A 9,477-nucleotide genomic window follows, 5' to 3' on the forward strand; every position below is an offset into this window, starting at 1 on the left:
GCGTGGATCCTCTTCCCCACACGGCTGCTGCCCCACCCTGCCGGTTCCGGGGCCGGGGGCTTCAGTGCGCTTTTGTCTTTTTGTTGTCTTGGCGAGAAGTAGAGCGCTTTTCTCTTAGCTATGAGGCCCGACTTGCTGACTTCTCCCTTGGCAAAGGGGAAGGCAGTTTTCCTTGGAGAAAAAGGTGGGCACCGGCAGGACGCCCCTCCCTGGCTTCTCCCATCCCCCCCCCTTCTCCTTTCTCTGACCCTCCTCTCTCTGACCCTCCCTCCCGCTTTCCTCTCTATACCTGTCTGTCTGTGCCTTTTTAATGCTTAGCTCGTTCTCCCAACCTCTTGGTCTGTTTCCCGGTGTCCCTCAGTCTCTCTCACCCATGTCTTTCTGTCTGTCTGTGTGTCTTCTGTGCTCCTGAGCCACACCCCTCGCATGCTCCCTGCCAGGTGCGGGGATCTGTGCAGACCTCGGTGGGTGCCGTCCACCACGAGGGAGGGGACCCTCGCTGAGACAGAGCTCTCCTTCCCACAGATGGAGGACAGCAGGAGCTCTCTGCAGAGACCTCTTCCCCTTACAGGCCCCTCCGCCAGGATTCAGCCCCGCACATGAGAGTGGCCAGCAGCCCGGGAGCACTGGACTCTGGCCCTCTACTCCCCAGTCCTTGCTCTTCTGCCTAGAAGCCTTTGACAGGTGGAAGGGGAAAAAATATCCTCCTTCCTTTTCATTTGGAGGCAACTTGGATTTTGCTCTTGTGTTGAGCAAATTAGTCTGAAAAATTATTACGGTTTCTGTTTCAGCTCTGCTTGCCGTGTAAATATTTTAATCCAATATTGGAAGAATAATTCCATTTGTGTCAGCGGGGTTCTGGAGGGACAGCTCCATTCCGTCCCCGGTGGTGGCAGGCGCCTGTGTCTTCCAGGCTGCCTTCCAAAGCTGCACCTTCCCTCCCTGTGCCTCTGACTTTCTTTCCCTTCCCCCACTTCCCCTGCCCCAATCTAGGGCTCTATAAGACATAGCCCTGGCTTTTTTTGGACCAAAGGCAGCCGACATTCATCAAAATCTTAACACATGTCAGACTCTGTACCAGGAATTCCTCCCCATCCTTCCATGGAGAGCTCCTCATTCCCCAGGGAGATAGATAGGATTTGATTGTTTCCATTTCACAGATGGGCAAACAGAGCCTTGAGGAGTGTACAGTGACTTCTTGTGGGCCACGCAGTTAGGACTGCCGGGGCCCACGCACAGTTGTTGGAGGTCAGAGCAAGCAGCAGCAGGAGGAACGGCTGAAGGGGATGTGCGCGTGTGCATGCATGTTTGAATGTGTGTGCGTGCACATGTGTGCATGTGTGTGCACATGCATGTGTGCACACACGTGTGTATGTGTATGTGCTCGTGTGCAAGTGTATATGTGTGCACGTGCGTGCACATGTGTGTACATGTGTGTGCGTGCACACATGCATGGGAGTGCGTGTGCACCTCCATCTAGCGTGTGTGTGCATGCATGCTCGTGCATGTGGTGGGTGGGCTGGGGGAGAGGAAGTTACACTGTGGTTGGAGATTTTGCAGGAACAAGCATTGGGCCCAAGGATGGGGCACCGAGGACGCAGCGCGGAGTCTGCCCATTATCCTGCAGGGCCTGTGGAGACACAGTGACAATTTAAGCAGGGAAGTGCGTGGTCATGAGCGTGTTTTGGGAAGCTCACCCTGAGAGCACTGTGGAGGGTGGATGTGGGCGTGGCAGTGAGAGGGGAAGTTAGGAGGCCATCGCAAAATGCCAGGAGGAAGCCAGTGACGGTTACTGGGGGCAAGCGGCCATAGGGGAGGACACGGGTGCCCCAGATGAAGGAGGCATAATCTCCAGGACCAGGGAACAGGCTAGATGTGAGCACTGAAAGCAAGGGGGCGTGCACATGGGCCTCGGGTTCCAGCTAGCATGCCTGTGTGGGCACTGAGTCCCTTCCCCTGGATAGACGGGACAGTACAGAGGGACAAGGGGTGGGCTTGGGGCCAAGGGGCTTTGAGTGGAAGACTTTGAGAACCAAAGTCCTTAATTCTCTCCATTCTACTGTCCCAAAGCTAAAGAAGTGGGAGCGAGTACCCCATCCCTGGGAGTATTCAAGTCTAATCAGATGACCTCTTAGCAGGGATTGTTTTGAGGGTTTTTCTGTCCTGGGAGGGCAGGTGGAGGGTGTCTTCGTCAGCCTGGGCCGTCCTCCAGAGCACAAATTGCTGAAGATTTGCTGTGATTTGAGAATTGTTGAGATTCTCACAGTCCTAGTGGCTGGAGGTCCAGATCGAGGTCTGGCAGGGTCAGGTTCCAGTGAGAAGGTGACCTAGAGAGAGTGCTGGTCTCTTCTTGTGAGGCCACAATCCAACTGCTTCCTAGGAAAGAGCCAGCAAGGGGAGGCAGGGCCCTGACCTTGGTCATGGACCTCGTGGCCGAGGGGGTGCGTGGGGAACGGAAGACCCACCTGTGCATGGGCTGGTCCCCGTCTCTGCTGCTCGGCATCTCGTCACCCCGCGGAAGTCACCTTGGTGCCAGCAAGAGGCTCCGGGCGCCCCGCGGCTGCTGCCGGTGCATCTAATTAGTCCTGCCCTCCAGCTGACAGCTCTCACCCTCTGACTAAATGGCAGTTTCCCCCCAAGTGCTTCCCTCTGGCAAAGCTAAATATTAATTATCTCCCTTTATTTCATGATTATTCACGGGCGCCCGTGTCACCCCATCCCAGAGACGTTGGCGCCGGGAGATGTGAAGAGTGGTTCATTGTAGGGAGCTGCCTAGCCATCCTGGAGCCCATCAGACTGTCCTTGCCTGGGGAGCCTGGTCTGTCTGTCTCCGGGTCACCGTGAAGCTGTGCCTGATGCCTGGGGTCGACGTCCCAGGGGGAGTTTCAGGGTCCAAGGGAAGAGACGCAGTTTGCCCTGCCAGAAGCGTTGGGGAAAGGCTCTCCCCCAGAACCTGAGCCGGAGACTGTTCTCACCTGGACGACACCTGCACTGTTCCCCTGCTGCCAGGTGAACAGAAACCCCTCGGGCACCCAGGGCGCTGCGGGCGACATGCAGGCATTGGGGACGGAGGCAGAGACAGAAGATACGGCCTGCCGTGTGTGCGGGGTTAGGTCTAAACCCAGACACGTGGCAGGAGCCGACTCTGGACCCCCGGGGGGTTAGGTGGGGTAGGTTGTGAGTCTGTGTGTCCTGGTGTGTGTATGGGAGGGGGCATTTTGTACATGGGGGTGTCAGTAAGGGGAACGAAAAGGCCTTTCTCTGCTTGATGCACCCTCTTGGCATGTGGGGTTCACCTGATAACCGCTCATCGCTCATTGATTGAGACACAGCCTAGGGGGTGCTGCTAGTCCCTTAACTCTGGGCTGCTGTCCCCCCCAGGGCTGCCGGCACCGAGGATGCCAGCAGACGACCCGAGTCCCCAGCGTGGCCAGTGGACAATGCATCCAAGCATTCCCATCACTTCCAAGTAACAGAGCAGGTCTGTCACTAGAATACGAGGTTACCTTGATTAGAATGACATCAAATAATGGCTAGTTACGCACTGTCCCTTATTTTATTTTATTTATTTATTGTCACTGTCCCATCTTTTAGAGACTTGTTATCAGTTCAGATGGAAAACCTTTCAGATTCTCCTTGGGGAATTTTGAAATTCTCAATGAGGGTGCGGGGGTGCCTGGGTGGCTCAGTCGGTTGAGCAACCGACTCTTGCTTTCAGCTCGGGTCACCATCTTGGGGTCCTGAGATCGAGTCCCCTGTTGGATTCCAGGCTTAGCCAGGAGTCTGCTGGAGATTCTTTCCCTCTCTCTCTGACCCCCCCCAAACATTCTCTCAAATAAATATGTCTATAAAATAAAATAAAATAAAATAAAATAAAATAAAAAAATTCTCAGTTGGTGCTCTTCCCTTTCTCTATGCCCCTCCTCCTGGCAGGAGACAGGGCTGACCGGCCACTGGCCTCTGGTGGGTGCTCGGGCCCATGTACCCACCCGCCTTGACACATCTGCCACACAGAGGGAGAGGCAGGTAAAGGGGCCCCAGGGGGAGACAGGAGGGATTTGGAGTGGGCCACCCCCGCCCGTTTGCTCATGGGGGTCCGCTTCTTCAGGAGACAGTGTCATAGAGGACGGAAGGCCACAGTAGGGTCCAGGACACCTGGCCATCTACCCCGGCCAGCCTTCCTCACCAGGCCCACCTGGGAACGCCCCTTGTCTCTCGGACCCTTGGCTTCTTCGTCTGTGAAATGGAGCCGGTTTGTGAACGGAGGTCAAAGAGGGAGAGGGGATAGAACAATAGTTCTTAAGCCAAGTTTCTAGAAATCTCCTCATTTTTCAAGACGGATGGGTAGAGTTTTGCTGCTAAAACCCGATAATACTGTTTGCCCCCAGGTTGTAGATGTAGTGAGACCGTGCCCTGCGGCACCGCCCGAGCCCCGTCTGTGTGCTTGGGGGGAGACGCAGCTCCTCCCAGGGGTCGCCGGGAGCTCTGGGGACTGGGCAACTTCCCACCCCGCTCTCTCACCCCTGCTCACCTCTGGCCAGGTGGCCACGAGGGGCCTTCCCACGGGTGGCCTCTGACCAGCAGGTCACAGTGTCTGTCGGTCTGCCCTGCTCCAACAGTGTCATAGCCCCTCAAAGTCCCCCAAAGCCGCCATGTTCACCGGCTTCACCCACCCCCGGCTGCTCTCACCCTCCTCCAAACCGGCTCTCCCTTCCCTCCTGCCCCTGCCGCGGAGCCGGGCAAACCGAGCCTCCACATGTCACGCTGAAGAATCTGCTTTTGGGGGTATTTCACGGCTAGGGCCCCCCCAAACAGAGGGGGACACTTGCCTCCCATCTGCGGGAGTGAGCGGCCCGTCGGAGGGCGGGTCTCTGCGGAGGCTGGAGTTCTTTCCGAATGTCCAGGTGCTGCAGCGACCGAAACAGACAGACTGAAAACCAGGGTCCCCTGCTTTGTGTCCACACAGGACAGGACCTCTGTGGTAGGCTTCTCTTCCAGAAATGTTTTAAATTATGGCAAAATAACCAAAACATCAAAATTTGCCATCTTAACCATTTTTTAAAAGATTATTTATTTATTTGAGAGAGATATGGAGTGAGAGAGAATGTAAGAGGGGAGAAGGTCAGAGAGAGAATCAGACTCTCCGCAGGGGCTGGGAACCCAAGGCCGGACTCCATCCCGGGACCCTGGGATCATGGCCTGAGCCAAAGGCAGCCGCCTTACCAACTGAGTCACCCAGGCGCCCTGGCATCTTAGCCATTTTTAAGCATGCGGATCAGTGGGACAGTTTCACTTCCACGATTTTTTAATATCTCTTCCCACCTGGCAGTGCTACCTCCTTCCACAAGGCCGAACAAAATCACATTCGCAGTCGAATGTCCCTGTGCTTCCACAGATGCGCCCTTGTCCTCGGGTGGTGTCGTCTCGGGGACGTGGCTGCAGCCTTCTCCAGCTGAAGCTCTGGATTCTATTGGCCCCAGAATCCTGCTCCTAGAGCTCCGTGACTTTGAACAAGTGTGTTTGGCTTTCTTGTCCATGAACTCTAAATAGCGAGGCTTTCCCTGGGGAGAGAGGATAGAGTAGGATAATGATGCCCAGACAGCAGCCGTCTCCCCCTGCCCCCAGGAAAGGCCCATGCCCCCGAGGCCACCCACAAGGGGGTCACGGGCTGCTCCTCGCCAAGCAGGAAGCGCCGAACAGGCCGGATCCTGTTAGAGCAGGTCAAAAAAAAAAAAAGAAAAAAAAGAAAAGAAAAAGTACCTCCAGCAGGAAGAGACCGGGTAAGAACTAGCCCGACCCGAAGCCGATCACTGACCTCCTGCTTCGTGAAGTCGATACGGACTCTCTGTTTCCTCTTTGTGCCTTCACCTAATAGGAAAGTCCCTGCAGGTGTGAGCTGGGACTTACAAAGGAGGTCGGGAGATAGCAACCCTGGAAAAATAATTCCACCTATAAACACCTGTGTTAACAAGTGCTGTATTTGTACAGCTATTTTCTTTTTCAAATACTGTTTACACACACCTATTCTCTTACCCCGCTCAGGTGTGGGTTGCATGGCATCTGGGGACCCGCTGGCTGGGGGCCAGCCTGCCCGGCAATGCGCAGCTCGGAGGCCAGGCCTTCCTGGGGCCTGTTTGGCAGCGGTGCTCCCCAGGGCGATTGCCTGGAGCCCAGCCAAGTCTTGATGAGCCTGAGGACCGAGACCTGCACGGGGCAGGAGGGACCTCCGGGGGTGGGAGAGGGGCTTTTAGGGGACGGTGACCCCAGCTGGCTGAAAGAGGACACCTGCTCTGTTCCTCCCGGCCAGGTTGCTTTGCATTTTCACACCGAAAGGAAATTTGAACCCGCAACCACCTGACCACAGCTCCCAGGACGCAGGCGTGGGAGATGCCAAAGGCCAGCGATGAACAGAGGGCAGGAGAGGACATGCGGTCCCCGTAGCTCTGGTCTAGAAGAAAGAGCTCTAGAACTTGGGTAGAATCCCGGCAAACTCCAGGGAAGCCCTGGGGTGTCACCCCTGTGAGAGGCCTCTGCTGCCTTGCAGGGGACACTGACTGTCCTTGGATCCTGGATTCGCAGGCGCTGGTGAGGCCCCGGAAACTCTCCGAATAGGTGTCACGTGCGGGCAGTTCAGAAGAACGGCCCCGGTGGGGGAACCAAACATCTCTGCACATTTACTTACTATAAACCTTTGACGGAGAAGAGCTGTGCGTTTGCAGAAAACCTCCTCCCCTCCCCCCTACCCTGCTGGCCACTGGCCAAGCTACCGTGCATTTTCTCATCCGGGCACCAGCATCCGCCCATCACCGTGAGCGGAACCCCACAGGTTCTCAGGATTCCACTAATGGTTCCTGGGTCCTTCTCCTGCCCCAGGATCTTCTCCAGGATCCCTCATCCCATTTGGTTTCCGGGGGCCTCCCCAGGTCTGGGGCAGTTTTTCAGACCCTCCTTTTTCTGGGTGACCTTGAGGGTTTTGAGGTCAGGTGTTTCGCCCAATCCCCCCTCATGTTGAGCCTGTCTGGTGTTTTTCTCACGGCTGGGCTGGGGTTACCTGTTTGGAGGGGAGACGACAGAGGTGGAGTGTCCTTTCCGTACTCCGTGTGATGGGAACGTCCCCTCGGATGCTTCATACCGTTGCTGTGGCCTTGAGCAGCGGCAGGCTGGGCTGGAGCCCTCCAGCATGGTCGCCCCACGCCCTTCCACACCGTCCTCTCAGGGGGCGCGTCCAGGCAGCCTGTAGCCGCTGGGAGGCTGCTCCCTCCACCTCTTGGAGGGGCAGTGCTGACATACAGGGTTTAGCGTTTGCCTGCAAGGGCGTCCCCCCTTTGCGCCATCATTTATTGGCGTGGGTGTGGTGGATATTTGTTTTCAGCTCTGGGCCGCATCCTTCTCTTGTCTCTCACCTCCATCCGGCTGTGTCCACCACCCCAGCCTCGGCCCCCAGCCCTTCAGGTTGGCTCCTGGGTCCGGGACGTGCTCCCATCCATTTGGTTTTTGAGCACTTCCTTACTTAAGAAGAAAAGTACTGCTTCACTTGACCCCCGCTGGCTTCTGTTTTAGTCGCTTTATTTGCATTTTCACTGTTTAGTAATAGCCCACTCATTTCGTTCCCTAACACACTCTCTCTTCCCGTCCGGCTCGCCGTTTTCGCTCCTGTCCTAAGCGTGGCGTCACGGGGTAGTGAAAGGAGCGGGGCAGGGAGGCAGGTGGCTGAGCGCGTCTCCAAGTTCCGCTCCTCTCCAGCTGCGCGCCTCGAGTACCAGCCTCCAGCCTCCGGTCTGTGAGCTCCAGGCCGTGAGCGCCCGACACCGTCGCACACAGGAACCTGGCACCCAGGAGGGACGCAGAGCTGGCAGCTTTGCTATTTCTGTCCCTGGCTCTGTCCCTAAGTGGCTACGTGATATTTTTGATTCTTTGAAACTCAGTTTCCTGGTCCATAAGATCAGGACTGGGCCAGATGGCCTCAAAGATTCCCTTCCTGACGTTGTACGTGGGCTCAGGTACAGCTGGGCGTCGGGGATGCGTGGTGGGGGGGACGGGGGCAGGAGAGGGGCCCACAGCTGTGCCCCCCGGAGCTCCACAGCCTGGCCCAGCCCAGCCCCAGAACAGAGTGAGTTTTGCAGTCTGCCAAGCAGAGAAAATGGTTTTTTGCGCTAAATGTGATACTGAAAATGTAATGGGTGCGTCGGGGCTGAGCACCCAAGTGACTCCGCACAGAGCCCACCTCGGCCGCCTGGGTCCCCGCTGGAGATCAGAAGCCGGTCCTCTCTGACAGAACGCGCGTGTGTCTGCTCTCCCTGGGGAGCACGAATGGTTCATGTGCCCTTAGCTGATGGCGTCTCGGCTTGGTATGTCCTTCTCTACCCACAGTGCTATTTGTCAGCTCCCGTCGAAGGGTGGGATTTGGGTTGGGGTATGAGGTTGGGTTTCTGGTGTGACTTTCCGAGGTTACAGGTGCTGAAACCAGGGCCAGGCCTGGCCGTAGGTGGGGTGCAGCTGCTCACTGAGCTTCCTGTGGGAGCCGGGCCCCGTCAGTGATGTGGGCAGTTCACCAGAGCAGAAAGGGGGCAGGTTGGGAGGGCGGGCTCTGGAAATGGTGCTGGGGCATGGCTGGGGGAGCAGACCAGGTGCCCACAGCTTGTCTGGGTTAGCGCCGGGGGAGGGTGGCTGGTGGCGGTGGCGCCGGGGTGGGGGGCGCCCTGCAGGGAGGGCTGCTTAGAGCAAGCCTGGGTTTCAGTCCCAGAGGAAGAAGGCTAAAGGCACTCACCTTCCCTGGGTCACAGGTTGGCAGGAGTGCAGGGCTTTGGGCAAGGAGGTGGATGTTCCAGGGGTCAGGGCTGTCAGGGGTGGGAGTGAAGGAGAAGGGGAGTCTGAGTGTGAGCCTCGGTGACGATGGGCCCAGCACAGCAAGGGAGGGCTCAGAATATCCAGTCAAGGCAGCGTGTGGCAGCAAGGATGGGATCCAAGGGGACAAGCCGGCGGGCCTCCCTTTTGTACAAATGGCTGCAGGAATCACTGTGTAGATGTCTTCTCACGTGCGTATAAGGATGTTGGAGGAGGCAGTGTTTGCAGTGGAATCAAATTGAGACAATGAAGACGTCCGTTAGCAGGGGGTCGGGCTTGTCTGGGTCTATAGGATGGGGTACTCCGGGCATACTGAAAAGAATAAAATAGGTCTGTAGGAATTGGTACAGAAAACACTGCAAGCACACATTGCAGAGTAAGAAAAACCAAGTGCAGAGCACTGAGTAATTAGGAATCATTTGAATAAAAGTGAGCCTACAAATGGTGCTGGGATATTGTGTCATTTAGGACAGGTTTTCCTGCAAGGAACAGGAAACCCAACTAATACTGGTTAAAAAAAAACAAGGGATTATTTTTTTCACATAACTGCATACTTGGAGGGAAGCAGTTGCTTCTTACCAAGATTTTCAGGAATCTGGGTTTTTTCCTGTGCCAACTCCATGGAACATGTTG

General features: G+C 56.3%; 1 long non-coding RNA gene across 1 annotated transcript; it reads left to right on the plus strand.

Annotated features, from left to right (window-relative positions):
- The first annotated feature begins 2,767 nt into the window (after positions 1-2,767).
- LOC122915337 lies at positions 2,768-6,383 on the plus strand. Its single transcript, XR_006386046.1, has 3 exons — positions 2,768-3,009; positions 3,382-3,481; positions 6,308-6,383. It is a non-coding gene; the product is annotated as an uncharacterized LOC122915337 (long non-coding RNA).
- Positions 6,384-9,477: the final 3,094 nt, after the last annotated feature.

Source organism: Neovison vison, chromosome 8 (assembly GCF_020171115.1).
Source record: "Neovison vison isolate M4711 chromosome 8, ASM_NN_V1, whole genome shotgun sequence".
Lineage (NCBI taxonomy): Eukaryota > Metazoa > Chordata > Mammalia > Carnivora > Mustelidae > Neogale > Neogale vison.